The sequence below is a fragment of the Crocuta crocuta genome, unplaced genomic scaffold (genome assembly GCF_008692635.1).
Source record: "Crocuta crocuta isolate KB4526 unplaced genomic scaffold, BGI_CrCroc_1.0 scaffold131, whole genome shotgun sequence".
Classification (NCBI taxonomy): Eukaryota; Metazoa; Chordata; class Mammalia; order Carnivora; family Hyaenidae; genus Crocuta; species Crocuta crocuta.
Window position 1 is genome coordinate 16,388,436 of NW_027528977.1, and position 16,583 is coordinate 16,405,018.

General features: G+C 44.4%; 1 protein-coding gene across 1 annotated transcript in view; it reads left to right on the top strand.

Moving 5' to 3' along the window:
- SLIT3 (slit guidance ligand 3) overlaps positions 1–16,583 on the top strand; it is a 598,836-nt gene that overhangs the window by 277,560 nt on the left and 304,693 nt on the right. The window lies entirely within an intron of this gene.

Genomic DNA, 16,583 nt, shown 5'->3' on the forward strand with positions numbered 1-16,583 from the left:
TCTCAATATGTGACGCAGTAGGTCCTAGTACTCGTCCCATTTTATAGATGCAGAGAGACTCACAGAGGTTAATTAACTTGCCCAAAGTCATCAAGGTCGGATTCAATGGCCAGGATTTATCTCGGGCCTGATTTAAGAGTCTGTATCTCTCTGTATTCTTCACCATGGTTCTTCACTGCCTGTTTGCTTAGGCGCCAGACCTGCCAGAGTAAGACAAATGGAAAGAGGTGACCTACCTTCCTAAAGGCGTTTTCTGAAGTGATTTTTAAAGCTATGTGATAACGGCTTACTTTCCAGAATTCACTCAGTAGTTACTTGCTTAGTGGATGAATAAGTAGGATCAGAGGTGGGGGTGGGAAGCAGGGAGGAGAGACAGGGTGGAGAATGATTTCCAAGGCTGGATCTTTTCTTTATTTGACTCTAGTAAATTTTAACAAGGCCGTTAATGAAATCCCAGTGCTTAGCAGAGCCTCCACATTTACAAGTCACTGGCCTGGGGCGGGAGGAAGGAAACTTGGAATCCTTGGAATCCTGGCATGGAGCTTAGTCCTGCTGACCTTTCATCCAGTCAGGTGAGCCCTACTGGTCAGAAGGAGCACTGTACTCTGAGTGCATCACTCCTGCCCAGATATGTGGACCAGGAGTCCTGACGCTGGTGCGGGAATGGCCCCAGCTCCTTAGAGGACTTCCTCCAAATCAGTGGCTGCCCGTGGATGAGATGTTTGGAAGAAATTCTCAGATACAGTTATCATAGGTCTGCAGAGCCTTGTGTCATTGTGCTTTGGAAGCATTACAAAATAGTCATTGGTAATGAATGTTTTGGTGATCGTCAGAATCCTTGTCTCATTCCCCAACCTGTAAGATGCCCTTTCTCACAACCCAGAAATGACTTCCACAACAATGAGGAGTTATCATTGTTAGTATTAACTATTTAGTGAGCAGTAAATAATATGTATAACATATCAAAGTATAAAGAGTAAAAAATGGCAATAAAACAGGTTCCTGTCTTCTAGCACTTAAAAAAAAAAAAGCAAAGCAAAGAAAAAGAACATCTTCCTGCCATTGAAATCCTCTGTATAGAGTGAAAAATGAAATTTTAATCAAAGTGGGCAGTGGTATACATGGGGCTTCCCCAGGATCATATTCGTTATTTCCTACAACATTAAAAAAAAAAAAAAAAAAAAGCACCAGCTTTTGTAATGGCAAAAACAGCTGCGGCCCATTTGCTGACAGCAGAACCAGGTAACTTTTCAAGTCTGGTTGAGTTTTTTCCCCTTCCCTTTGACCTGACATCCATAAGTAAAGATTTTAGGATGTGTAAAACCCTGCACTCTGACAGAGCAGCCCCTCCCCCCAGGCAGCAGCTGTCTTGAGCTGCTGGACAGAGCATTCCTCCGCTGCTCTCCTCTGGGGTCTGCAAGGAATCCCGAAGTCAGGCCTCTTGCTCTGCTCTGCTCCCTTCTCCAGAAGTCACCGTCCACACCATCTTCACTGAGTCGCAAGGGAATCAAGCCATCTTATTTGTAGGCAGTTGTCACCTGACCTGGAATATGATGAGCCCAAAGGATTAGTATCTAGACCTATTACAAGTTTGTCATCCCAGAACCCACAGGTGATGGAGACCCCACTGTGGTCACCTCACCAAGTAAAACGATTTTCTAGCTCTGGCCCTTCTGCAAACCAGAGAGAGGTCATCTGGAATCGGACGCCTCTGAAGCCTCATGCTTCACAAAAGCCCACGAGAGGCATTTTGGAACTGAATGCAATGGTGTCATGTCTGGAATGCTGGAGCCTGGGCCAGGCTGGGATTTGGAGGCAGTGCAGGGTCCCAGAGCAGAGCATCCTGGTAGCTGAAGCCAGTTTGGGTTATAACCTTGGCCCACGTGGACTTAGTGTCTTCAGCAGGCTTAGCTTCCCTGAGCCCTGTATCATTTTCTGGAAAAAATCAGACCCACATTTCTCATCTCACCAGGTAATTGGGAAGGTCAAATGATATAGTATTTGAAAAGGAATTTTATAAACTATAAAATGCTCTAAAAATAAAAGGTGTTATATGTGAATGAGTATAAATCACAGTGTGCCATTTCAGTTCTGCACACTCAGATATGAATTTTTGTCCGCGTCATTTTTGTCAGGTTACTTTCTACTTCAAGCCCAATGTAGGGTTGCCAGACTTACTGAATAAAAACACAGGACTCCCCGTAAAGGGCATGCTAGATTATCTCTGGCAACTTTACCGTATCTGTCCAGTCCACCAGGAAACTATGGTAGGAATTGCTTGAGTTCCACCCTGTTCTAGGGATTTGTGCAGTATCAAAGTAAGGCAGAAACCAAGCAAGTTAACTCCTTGTTTCCCCTTACCTCCTCCGTATGGCAGCGCTGGGGCTGGCTGCTCTCTGTGGTTACACTGGAGACCTGAGAATTATTTTTGCAGAAAAACAATTTGCCCGTATTTGCCTAGACATACAACATAACCACTGCCTTGCAGATGTCTTGTTGAGGCAAGAATCATGAGATTGACTCTTCTTTGCCTAAGCACCTGGCAGTAGAAGCCTCAGTCTCTCTCTGCCTCTCTGTCTGTGTCTCTCTTGGTGTCTCCTGCTCTCATTCTGCTCCCAGCCCGGAGATATCGCTTTCTGTTCTGAGAGAAGCCTTTCTCTACCTTGACTTTCTCCAATTCGTGTTGCCTCTTCCTCCATCGAGTTCCTCTTTTGCCCCCTTTGTTTTCCACAAACCCTCTTGGTTCAACTCTGGGCATCAGCTTTTAGAATACTAGAGCCAGGGAGTCTTGCCAGTGACTTCTTCTTTCTCTCTGCAATGGACGATCTCTGGAGCAATGAAGGCAAGGCTGATTGGCTACTTGCTTGAGAAGAGAAGACAGGAAAGGAGAAAGTAGATGAAAAGTAGATACAAATTAATAGTTCAAAATGTGTTCCTGCCATAATTAAAATGGTGCTCATTTAGCATGTATTTAATTACACTGCGGGGCGCCTGGGTGGCTTAGTCGGTTGAGTGACCTACAGTCGGTTGAGTGACCGACTTTGGCTCAGGTCACGATCTTGCGGTTCACGAGTTTGGGCCCCATGTCGGGCTCTGTGCTGACAGCTTGCTCAGAGCCTGGAGCCAGCTTCAGATTCTGTATTTCCTCCTCTCTGTGTCCCTACCCCGTTCGTGCTCTGTCTCTCTCTGTCTCTCAAAATAAATAAATGTAAAAAAGAAAAAAAAAATACACCTTATGTTGTAACATTTCTCCACTGGTCTTTTCCTGCAGTACTTTCGTAATTTGGGGGAGGGACAGGCACTGTACTTTATCATGTCTGCTATCTGATCTGAAGTGAGTGCTCAATGAATGTTGAACTTGTTTCGTGGCTTAGAGCTACTTCATGTGATGTTGGGATACACCATCAGGATCCTAAGCACCTTTGGGGAAAGCTGGCTGCTCTTGATGACAACAGCAGACCCAGTGTTACCTCTGTGGGTTACTGTTGGTTTGTTCTTCATCAGCATAGAGAGCTGGAGGAGGAGCATCAGCCCCGACAGGGTGGAGCCTGGCACAGAAAGGTGATGTGGAAAGGAGTTGGTAGCTACATAGAATGCGTGCTCTTTGGCAAGAAAGAAGGAGAATGTTTGCACATGGACTCCCCAGGTGACATTTGGCATCATTTCGAATTAACGATACCTTTCCAAGAGTCTTGCAGACCTTGTCAGCTGACTCAATCAAGTTATGATCACCCAGAGACACAGCTACGTGGGATCTGGAAAGTGAATTAGCAGGCTGTGTTTCCAAAGTTGCAGGGGAGTACATGCTGTAGAGTGGAAGTTTTGAGAGGAAGAAGACAACTTTCTGGTTTGATACCTTTTGAGGTCCTTTTGCTTTGTGTTCCAAGGCAACCCCTCACTCCTGATATACATTTTCTGGTTTCTTCTAAAAAGAGCAGTAATTTTTGCTCATACTGAAATATGACTTTGGGTGCAGAAAAATGGAGCTTCTTTCGCTCAAATCCCAGCTCACCCACTCACCAGCAGTGTGACCTCAAACAAATTAGCTCATCTCCGAACCTCAGTTTTCATGTTGGTAAAATGCAAATAATAGCACATGCAGAGACATTCACCATGAGGTGGTGTGAGGGTCACGTGCAAAAACATGTGAAAGTGCTTGCTGCAGTACTTGACAGATAATTAGGGCATGGTTAATGTTTGCTATTAGTGCTTTTGGAATAATTTGTCTTTGAGGCTAAGTAAGACCCAGAAGATTTCTCTTTTGAAAAAAGGGATGGTGTGTTCAAGTGGCTTGTTCAGACTGCAAGGGAAGTCAGCAGCTGGGTGGGGAGCCCCTCTTCCTTAGTAAAGAGGTGGACCTGGCCAGGACCACAAACTCTTTGGGTTCCTCTGGCTCCCGCCAAATGCCAGCTCTAGCTGTGACTGCGGTCTCTCCTCCAGGGCTCTGTACCCTTCATGGCTGAGGAAAGCAGGCACATGCTCTACGCTCTCCTCTCATAACTTACAGCTCTGTTGCTGCAGATGACGTGCTGACCCAAAGATGAGTCACCACAGAAATCATTTGCCTCGTTTCATAAGAGTCTAGAGACCTTTTTCTCCACGGGACCCAGAGTTCTTCTACCTGACATCCTGCCAGAGATGATTTCTTTCCATCACAAAGAATTGATCTTTTTTGCTTCTTAATCTCTGTCTTCTCTTGTATGGACTTTACCCGGGAGACGGATAAAGTTATCAATCACTTTGGGGCACCCCCATGGAACAGACAGTTAAGCGTCAGACTCTAGGTCTTGGCTCAGATCATGATCTCACAGTTCATGGGTTCAAGCCCCACATCGGCTGTACGCTGATGGTGTGCAGCCTGATTGGGATTCTGTCTTTCCTTCTCTCTGCCCTTCCCCCCCTTGTTCTCTCTCTCTCTCTCTCAAACAAATAAATGTAAAAAAGAAAAGTTATTATCACTTTGCCAGGAACCATATAGAGCTGGGGGCATATGCCCAACATGGCAGCAGAATGACATCTTTCTCCTGGGAATACTGAAAGAAAGTGGCAGTTCTCCACAGACTGGGCTCCACATAGCCCCAGAACCCCCTGGCAGGCTGGCTGCTTTGCAAAGGCCACTATTCGGTACCCCATTAAGGCAACAAAGAAAAGGGAGTTTAGTGGGGAAGATTAACATCCAGACTAACACCCAGAGATGATATCATTGTCTCTGAGTGTTCCAGCTAGAAAAGTCATGGAAAACCCAGGATCTCTAAAAGCAAAGTGGGGGCATGTACAGGTGTATGTACAATATAACTGCACTGGGAAGAGGCCAGCTTCAGGTCTGATAAATCTTGAGAAGAAAAGCTATTGAGAGGTGCTTTCTACTTTAAGAAAGCCAGGACAGTTAAAATTGTAGCAAAGCCAGTGGATAGATAATCAGTCAAGCTAGCAGACTACAATGTTTGTAGGCAAACACACATAGGCTGTGCACCCCAAAATATATACTTCTAAGTACCCACACACATGCACAGGTATAATGTAAACAAATACATATACACACCTATTAGAGACTCCTGGGCCCTCTCTACCTTAATCTCATTTTAAAGTCTATTATTTCTGAATCAAAAAGTATATAGAATACTTTGGGCAAAAATACTTTGCCTTGATGGTCAGGCAGGCCTTCTGAATTTGCCAGGGGTCTATGATGATAGAATAGTGGAACATCCACATTCTGAGCCCTGCAGGTATGCAAGTGACCACTGGGGAATGGGGTGAGCAGAGCTGTGTGACAGGAGTTCCGTGCCCCACCCCCAGTACCCAGGTCACTGCCCGGGCACCTTGCTGCCCCCTCATCCTTGCCAGGGTATGACAGCTCAGCAGGCCAAGGGGTTGGCTTTACTCTCTAGTTGGCTTGGATGGGAGGCACTCATGGTTTCTGGTAGAGGAATCTCTTATTTAGGAAACTTCGGTCGAGAAAGAAAACAAGTGGAGGTGTAGGGCTGGGTTTTTCTCATTGGGTTTTCAGATCCTGTTTCTATTAGTAAAAACAAGGCTGTCATTGGCTTTTTGTGCTCAGAGAACTGGGAGTCTGTGTGTGTGTGTGTGTGTGTGTGAGAGAGAGAGAGAGAGAGAGAGAGGTGGGGGGAGTGCGGAGAAAAGGAGCAAGCAAGCAAGCAGGGGGCAGAGGGGTGGGAGAGTCTTTAAATTTTAATTGGTCTGCAATGAAAGATTTAACTGTTTAAAAAACAAGACCCTCTTAGTCCCAGACCACAACTTATGTGCTAATGTGGGAGGTTAGGAGCTAGTGAAGAGAGGAGGAGGGGAGGGGCAGATTCCTAATGGATCCCTTGGGAAGTCATGCTGTTAAGGGACAGGGGAACCAACCATATGGACAGTAGAATACAATCCCCATCTACTACTAGCTCTCTGTTGTCTCATCTCTTAGGTGGAAAAAGTAATCTTTGCTTTCCTTATTTTTAAGATTATCCTGTAAGTGAAATAGATGATTAGGGCATGCAAAGTTTAAGGTCTAGCATATACCCTGCTTCAGAAGATGGTGGGTAGTTACGGTATAAATCCCTGAAATACAATGATGTAGCAGATGCTTTGGGGATCAGGCATTGCCATTTGCTAAGATGGTTGTTTTCTTATCTATCTCCTCTTCCCCTTCACCTAGATTATAAACCGGAATCCCATGGCATCCTTGGGCCCAGCACAGTGCCTGGTACTAAGGAGATGTGTCAGCAAATACCTATTGGATTTTCTGTGGGCATTTGGAGAAAGTTTAGCCCCTAAGTTTCTATGGCCCTGATGACTTCTGTGTCCTGTCATTTGTTTGCAGCATGAGCCCCAAGTAATAATTCAGATGTCCTTTGTAGCATCTAGCACTGTCTGCTGAGGTTGTGTTTCAGTCCCACCCAGCTCTCCCCTGTCCCCACAGCAGAGATGACTGTGCTCTCCAGAAGGACAAAGACTGTGTCTTCCCTGCTTATACCTATATCTGCCACTCTAGAAAAATGTCTGGAACATAGTGGGTCAATAAATATTTATTAAACAAATGACTGAATGAATGTTACAGCTGCATTTTTTTTTCTCTGTATCTTGATTGTCCAGCTGAAAAAGGACACTGGGGATGTAAGTACTGGTACTATGACAAGTGCCATTTGCAAATCCATTCTAAATGGCATTTAGTTGAGTTGAACTTAATGCCTCTGTTCTCATTTAACAGGTCATCGGGAAGATTGTGATGGTGTTGGTGATGATGATGCTTCCCATTAACTGAGAGCCTGCCATGTGCCAGGAACTCTCTGACACATTTCACATGCATCATCCCATTGCCTTTTCATAGCTTTTCTGTAGTGCAGTTACGCAGTTTCTCTCTACTTCACAGTAACCATAGCTCAGAGTAGATTAACCCACATATCTGAAACCACAGAGTTAGGAAGGTGTGGAGGCAGTATTTTAACTCCGGGCAGTTGACCAACCCCAGAGCCTCTTCTCTTACCTCCCTGTCTTGCTGAGCAATATCAGACTCAGTATTGGAGGAAGTCCCAGAGGGGTTAGTAAAAGCAGCAGAAGAAAAACAAATTGTAGGGAGTCTATTATGGTTGATCTTAAAAGTCTTGTAATGATCTTATTTTCTCTGGAGAACATTGTGAAAGCCAGTGATTTACCATGCTCCCTGGCTACGGGAAGATGTCCAGGCAGCCAGCTCTCCCTACCTGAGCCTCAGGGCTCCAAACCTAACCCAACAGGGATTCTAAAGGAACTATTCCCATCCACTTTTATTTCCCTTTGACTCACAGAGTATCAGGCCCTCCGATTTCGTGGGCTTTTTTTTCCAGTCAAGTAATGGGCTTCTAGCCAAAAATCCTTTCAATTAATGGACTAGGAACAGCACCCATGAAGAAAATTAGAAACAGATAAGAAGAGAAGGGCCTCCATGCTTAGAGCAGAGGAAGGGAATAATTCTTGGATTATGCTGATGATTTACCAATGTTTTCCTAATGTGAGAATCGGTCAGTAGGGGCCTGGGTTTTTTATGAGGGAGGAACCTCTTCCAGACAGCTCACTCCCCAACAGCCCTGATAAATCCCCACACCCCCACTTCCAGTGAGAATGTTGCCCTCTCCAGAGTCACGGTGTCAAAGCCTGTTTAGCTGTTCTTTACGTATCAGCCGCAACCCCAACATTAGTTCATGCTTGGAATATGAAGCCATTTCATATTTATTCTTGTTTTATCTGGCAGGGAGCCTTAAAAAAAAAAAAAAAAAAAAAAGTCCCCTGCTGGTGCTGTTCAGCTCTTATATCTTTATAGTCTCTTGAATTGATTTGACAGAGCAATCATAGGTCATGGGTGAGACCAAACGCCTCTCTCAGCAACACGCTGGAAGAATGGACGAGACTGCATAGCTCACTTCCCTGGAGCTAGTCAGGCCACATCCATGTTCTGCCCTGAAGGGACTATGTGTGTGCCCTCACCCACTCTGGCCCATGCAGACCAGTACCAAGGAAAGAGTTTCCTCACTGCTGTTGTTCAGTGGGCATTTATGAAAAGAGCAAGGGTGTCTGGGGAGCCATTAGGAATGGGTTTCACCTCAGAACATTCTAGAAGCTGAGTGGGGTCTGACTTCACCAGAGGAGTTGCAGGCTCTTGAAAAGACTTCTCCAAAGCCACAGTGAGCTTTGGGAACATTTGTCAAGGACCTGGCCTGCTGAGAAGGCAAGGTTCACATTTTGCAAGCTTCAGATAAATCAAAGGGTTTTAATCCAAGGGACAGTGACTTGAAAGGACATACAGAATTGTATGTGCACATAGACATACACTCAGTTTTCTGGAAAAAGACTCTAGATTTTAGTGGGTAAGCAGAGGGGTCTGTGACCCCAGCAAGCTTAAGAATCTATAAAGCAACTTTCACTGATGGTCTGAAATGATTTTAAGTACGTGTCAGACAAACTTATTTTACTATCCATCTACTAGTTTTCATGTGGGTTAAATATATATATGTATATGCATACATATATATATATTACTAATATGTCACATTTATGATTTTACAGATATAACAGATTATGTTAGGTAAATCCAATAGTCAAGTTATTCATGGATAAGGATAAAATAACTAAATAGAAGTACAAGTTCCGTACATCCATGGTAAAATTCACTTATGGTAAATTGGAAAATACTTTCATCCAAGAAGAAAAACATGGAAGATTCCAGCCCTCACAACCTCTTGTCCCAATTATGGAGATGTTTCTCAGTTAGACCCTGAATTTAATTTCTCCCACCAGCTGCCCGCACGCCACCCTGCATTCTAATATACATTCAGAACATAAGGCTGCTCTTTCAAAACACACGATGGCTCCCTATGGCCACTACCTCATGTCCCATATCCTCTAACTGGGTTTGCAAGTCCAGCCTTCTATCTGATATTAGCCCCACTGTTTCCTGCTTTAAAAACTCTTCTCCAGCCAGACCATTCTTTTCACTGTCCTTCCCAGCTCCTGAAATTCCATATTTATTTCTGCCCTGTTACTTTTGCCATGTAATTACCTCCATATCCTATGCTTCTTGTTTTTCTCTTGAGCCACCCACCCCCCCTAAAAATCTGCAGTTCCTACCGGTGTTTCCCTTCTCTGGAATATTGCTGCCTGGTGATTCTGCGCGTCAGAAAAAAAGGGGAGACTTTTGGCTAATTACCCCTCTGTTTGGCACCAGTAAGCCTAGACATGGAGAGGAGCCACAGCCAGGAGTCTAAACCTTCCCTTTTGGCTTGTTGAACTTGTTGACGAAACGGGATAAGTTTGGGATTAATCCTTGAAAAACAAGTGAGATAAACTTCTGGGTTCCAGAGATATTAACTCCTTGGTCCTCGTCCCAGCTTAGGTTATCAAAACCAAGAATTGTTCATTTTTCACAGTTTATGAGGTTTATCTTCAGCCTGTCAGGAGACGCTGACAGAAAGATGAAATTGGTCTGTTTCCAGTCTATTTCACTCAGTCATTCCTGCTCTTATAACAAGTTGAAATGCTCCATTGTAAACACTTGAGGAGAAAAAACAAAGAGACATGAGCAGTGAATGGTCATGTACCTCTTGCAGTCATCTTGCATTTTTATCTACATTTCTTTATCATTAAGGCCAAACTCAAAAGGTGGAGGACCTCCCCCTTCATTCCAAGCAGACGGTGAATTTGAAGTGAATTAGTAGGGGGAGTGGCTGCAAACTGATACGTGGGGATAGTTTGAGAACTTTTTGTTTTCTCAGGATTAGACAGAGAAGATATAGGTTCAAAACACTAATGATGAAGAGGTGCTAGATGTGAGAAGCTTCCAAAAAGTGTTGACTGAGGTTTATTCACTGTATCCCCATTGGACATTCATTCAAGAATAACAAAGCATTTGGATAAACATGAAAGTGATTTGAAGTGTGAAAAGTACTGTATATGTGCAGAAAAACACTTTTTTCAATCCCATTTTCAAGAGTGGGATTTTTTAATGCTCCTCTGATGTATACAAGTTTACTAATAAATAAGATGACAGTAGACTCATACAGGCACCCTACTCCATGTAGAGTCCACTAAAAAAAGGTTTCGGAAACAATTCAAATGACGGATTAGCAGGAAGAGTTACTCAAGAGAGGTTTGGAACTAAAGCCTCCTCGGGGTGCCTGGGTGGCTCAGTTGGTAAAGCAGCCAACTTTGGCTCAGGTCTTGATCTCATGGTTTGTGAGTTAGAGCCCCGCATCGGATTCTGTGCTGACAGCTGGCTCAGAGCCTGGAGCCTGCTTCTGATTCTGTATCTCCCTCTCTCTCTGACCCTCCCCTGCTCATGATGCCTCTCTCTTTCTCTCTCTCTCAGAAATAAATAAAACATTTAAAAAAATTTTTTAAATAAAAAAAAGCCTCCAATAATAAGCATCTAGGATAAAATACAGACTGACTTAAAAAATTATTTCTCAGGACTGTTATTTTTGAACAGTAGATTAGTATTCATCAGATAGATGTTTACTGAATGCTGAGGGCTTTTATAACTAGCAGATGTTTGTCTTTCTTTTTGTGACTATGCTTGTATAAAGGTAATTCCTGACCATTCTTTAGTGAGGTTGAACCAGGCCAATAGTATTCGACTCTGTATTATATGATTCATCTCACGCTCTGACTTCTAATACCATAAAGTTTCTGTTATTCGTTATTACCTAAACGTTTTTTTTTTATTGTCACTATTGCTTTTAGGTTGTTAAGCATTTTCTGTGATTTCTTTATTGTGTTTCTCTTTGTGTAATTCTGAATTGTAAATTTCAGCATTAATGTAGCTGAAAGAACTTTCTAGTTCTGGAAAGGGTCACAATTCTGTGTGTTCTTAACTAATTTTTTTAAGGCAAGACACACACAATGTTTCAGAATTCCCAGCCTTGCCCCAGCCAGCACAGCACGGTGGCTAGGGACACAGGCCCTGTAGGCAGACCACCTAGTCTTGAAGGTGGACCCCTACCCACAGACTATGTCACCCTTGGCTACTGGCTGAGCATCTTGCAGGTCAGTTTCCTCATGTGTAGAACTGAAGTGAATAATATTACACCTACCCCACAGAGGTGTAAGAGTTAATGACTTAATATGTTGATTAATACACACCTGGCCCATACTCAATTCTCCCATGTGTTTACTATTGCTGTACCTACCTGACAGGAAGCATTCAGTGTTACCTTTTTTTCTTCACATAGCAATCTGGAAATACTGTATAACTTCTTAGTAATGGTCATAGCATTTTTTGAGCACTGATTTTTGTAAATGGTGGGAAATGCTTTACCTTTACTTCTATTTCCATAGAGGGGTAGGAACATCCAGGTCCCAAGAGGAAAACTTATGAAGGTCCTTCAGGCTGTCTTCTCCTCTCCTTCACTCACTTCTCCCTACTACAAGCCCTAAGCTACAGAATCTTTGAGGTTAAGAGCACCATGTGAGCCAGCAGGCTCCTTTATATATAGATTTGCCAGCACGCAGGTAGGCACCAGCTCTGTGCCTGCCACCAAAGGGCCCGACCTCCCCTTAGTGTGGGGCCAGGACTGCCTTTGTGAGGCCTGTGGACATACCCATCCTCCTGGGGTTTGTCAGTGTGAGGTTAATCATGGTGCCTCTGCATATTCCACCCTCCACCCGTCACCCCTTCCAGACACATTGTCCACAGTTCTAGAAGGCAATACTAGTAGTCTAGTGGTCCGTGGTGGTCACAAACCTGAGTCACATCTTTTATCTGAGGACCTTTAAGAACAGTAAGACCAACATTCTCTAACTGCTTGATTCACATTGGTCTTTTTTTTTTTTTAATGTTTTATTTATTGCTGAGAGAGAAAGAGAGACAGCATGAGCAGGGGAGGGTCAGAGAGAGAGGGAGACACAGAATCTGAAACAGGCTCCAGGCTCTGAGCTGGCTGTCAGCACAGAGCCCAATGTGGGGCTCGAACCCACGAACCGTGTGATCATGACCTGAGCCAAAGTCGGACGCTTAACTGACTGAGCCACCCAGGAGCCCTGATTCACATTGGTCTTGAACTTGGAAGGGATGGGGTTGTGATTAGTTTTCATGGAATACCCCCAGATACCCACACCAAACTCTGTGTGGTGTTTCACTTGATCTGACAACCCTACAAGATAGGAATTATTAGTATGCTGATCAGATCAGAGAACCAGGCTGAGAGAGGTGTAACCAGCAGCCCAAGGTGAATAGCCTGGTGCCTGAAGATCTGGATTCAAACCAAGTCTGTTTGACTCCAGAGCTCAGTGTCTTGAACTCCTCACCAGATTACCCAGAATCCCTCAAAGGACTCATTAAAACAAGGTTGCTGGCCTCCCCTCACAGAGCTTCTGATTCCATGGGCCTGAAGTTGAGCCCAAAAATCTGCATTTCTAACAAATTTCCATTTGGTGCTGAGGCTGCTGGTCCAGCAACTCCACTGTGGGAACAATGCTATATATACCCAACCTCATACTGTCCAGTAGCCATTTCTTAGTTCCAAGCTTCAGAGTCTATTAGTACATGAGGTGGTATCAAATTTTGATGTAAAACATTAGAGCCAGTAAAGTAAGCTTATTTGAATTATTAAATAAGATATCTACAATCTTGCATAGAAGACAGATCTGTTTGAAGGGATTTTAGAATTTGTTGTACTTTCGAAAGCTAAAATGAATCAAGGAAGGGATGAAGGGATATGTCACTTTAAGCCACAACAGAGTATTTTATTCTTAAGATACATTTTCTGGTGACATTTTATTCTAGAGGCAACCTGGATGACTTTCCTCTTATAACTGCGCACCCAGGAACAATCCCTATGTCCCCGGTGGTTCCTAGAATTTATTACTGAGAGCTTCCACCTGGATTTGAATGTGAACAGTCAAGAGGGAGGGAGAGAAAGAGAGATTGGAAATTGGTCCCAAATTCAGGGAAAAGTGATTACATGAAGAACAGAGCCCCTGGTCCTTTAATAGACACCAAAGACAAGGGCAAATAAGGGTTATAAGTGGGTGTGAAGTGCCCAGGAAAAACTCAGATGTGCAAGAAATACCGTTCCCACAAACCTGATTATGACCATTGACACCTTTAAGTTGGAAATTCCATGTCAGTCACTATCTGGATCTCCCCATTTCTGCCCACCAGCATCCCACCCAGCACAGTTAGGAGTTTGCACGTGCCGGGACACCACAGATGGCTAGCACTGCTCCCACACTGTTGTCCAGGCCCACTGAGGGCCCTTGGAACACAGCAGCTCTAATTTTTCTGGGTTTTGCTGGGAAAGGGAATTTTTGGAAATTTTGGCTTCCAGATGGGCCAACAGGTGTGGTTCCTGGGGTCTTTCCCCCTCCCTGGTGCATAGTAAGGAGTGAAGGCTCTTCCAAATCTTTTGGCCTGGGGCATCTTTCCTTCTCTAATTCCTTTCAAGTCTTCAGGAAAGAAGCCACTTCTCACCTCGTTTCAATGCCACTCTCCCTTCAATTCCATTCTTCCCCAGTGGGTCATGATGCCAACTCTTCCCAGGAGATGCAGAAAAATCATTTCATTCTATTCTTCTAGAAGGGGAGAAGGGGTGAGAAAACTAGCAGAACTCAGATTCAATCCTAAAACAATGTGACTCACCTTAGATTCGAGCCATGGTTCTTGCCAGAAGGGTGTCCCTCTCCAAGTCTCCCCACCCTTGAGAGGTAGCACACCAGGCACACCGAGCATAGCTTTTGCCAGACAGCGATGTGAACTCTCAAAGAACTAGCTCCAGGCCCTATGTCCTGGAGCATGCTGATGTCACTCTTTGGGATGGGGCTGGCATTATCCAATCCCCTCATGTATGCGGCAGAAGGCTAAGTCTCACTAGGATAGAAGTAGAGAACAACAAAGACACTGAGGAATCTTTGTCAATGAGGCAATTAGTCCCTCCCTCCCACAATTTCCTGGGAGGAGGATGCTCTTACCTTGCCTCACAGCTGTAAAGATTACCTATTGACACAGCAGTTGCTTGGTAGTCCTATGATAGCTTAAAGGCCCTGAAACCTGGTCGGACCATGAGCCAGATTCTACTATTCATCAGCTCCTCCCCAGCTCAGGCTGCCCTCTCATGAGGCAGGCCCAAGTGTCATTCTGCATCCTGGTGGAGGCCATAAAAACATAGTTTGGCTGGGGCACCTCACTGTCAGGAGTGCTACTTCCTACTATCCTGGCTGGGTACTGGATGGACTGGCCTGAAGCCAAATCACTGACCAGCCCAGAGTGACTTCACCATTTAAAAACCTTTAAAAACCTGCTGTCATGACTTTCATCAGGTCAATTCCCGCAAGCCAAAAATTGTTGAGGGTCAGGGTGGACAGAATTTCTTATGGGTTTTTGAATTCATATGGGTTTTTAAGAAACCAAACAGTGGGGGTGCCTGAGTGGTCTAGTCGGTCGAATGTCCAACTCTTAATCTCAACTCAGGTCATAATCTCATGGTTTCTTGGGCTGGAGCCCCGTGTCAGGCTCTGCACTGACAGTTTGGAACCTGCTTCTCTCTCTCTCTACCCTCCTGCTCCTCTCTTTCTCTCTCTCTCTCTCTCTCTCTCTCTCTTTCTTTCAGTAAATAAACACTGAGAAAACAATTTTAATTAAACATAAGAAAGAAACAAAACAGTGGCATTGTAAAGGGGTTTGGCATCGTAGCTGAAGCCCCAGGTATAAATAAGCAAGCCTGGGATCATTAGAAGTCACAGATTATTCCTCTTGCATCGATTTTGGGGGTATAAGTACCTACGAGAGAATACTTTATTGTGTCCATTAAAAATGAAACTATAGCTCCAGTCCTCCCTCTTCCCATCTCCCATCCACTTGAAACGGAACCATTCTGTATCCCTCTGGTGTGAAATAGGAAAGGATATTTGCAGCCCAGGTGTCCCCATGTTGGACTTCAACCTAGGGAGGAGGACAGTTCTGGAAGGGCTCTGCTTGCAGACCCAGGGCCTCTGTGTTTGTTACTCCATCTGAAAGGGCAATGGCCTCTCTTGAAGGGAAGAGCTTCTCCAGAACAGAAGTCTAGTGACACCCACTCTCCCGGCTGCCCCCAGCCATACTGAGCTCCGGTGAGTTTTGTGCCATGCCTGCTCTGTGCCTGGCACTGTGCTGAGTATTTTTTTGTATGCTAATGATCTTGGCAGTCACCAGTTGAACATTTGGGAGTGTGAGGGGTGGGGGTGATGGGCACAGTGCTCATGGTTGGTCAGGAGTATCCAGAAAGGACAGTGCTGAGGGAATTGGATTCAATCACAATCTTTCTCTGGGAAATCAAGCATAGTTCTCAAGCTGTGTACAAGAATGCAGGATCAGATGTCCAGCTTGTTTTGGCTCTGCTGTCTGGGAGTTGGGCTGTGTGCAGAGTTGACAGGTGCCAGCTTGATACTGGTTTGCCATGCAAGCAATTATGCCACAAAAGAGGGCAGAAAGTGGGGGTAGCAAGGGAAGCCACCATTGGAGACCACAAGGTTCCAATCCATTGGAACCATTTCCATCTGACTAATGAGAATAATCTATTCTGCAAATGTGTCAATTGGGTGCTCTCAGGGGAAGAGCCTTCTTGACACTGATGATTCTCAATTTTCTGACAGTAGATTAGCCAAGGGTTTTTTTTTTCTTCTTTATCCCCTAACACAATTCCATTAATTTTCTTTTACCACTTTGTCATTGAGTACCCAATGAAGACAAACTAAGTTTAGTACTAGCTTTAGTATTGAGTATTAGCTGTGCAAACCATGAGTAAGGTATCACTGTTAAGAATGGGGGAAGTATATTTTTAAATTGTATAATTAGTTTAATAGCAGAGTCAGTGACTTTGAATGTCCATCCTGTTGGATGACCCAAGTAGCTCATTTTTTCCTTGCTCTGTCCACATGCCCCCATCTGTGGCCCAGCCCTACACAGCTGATCTGTGAACCTTTTTCTGCTGTGTGTGAAAGGAAGCCCTATGTGCTCTCACATGGTGTCAGTTTGCTTGGTTGCATCATGAATATCCGGAAGCATAGCATCCACACTGCAGTTGAGGGGGATACACAGGAGATGAGCTCTTAAGTGAGATTGGTTTGAATCTTGCCTC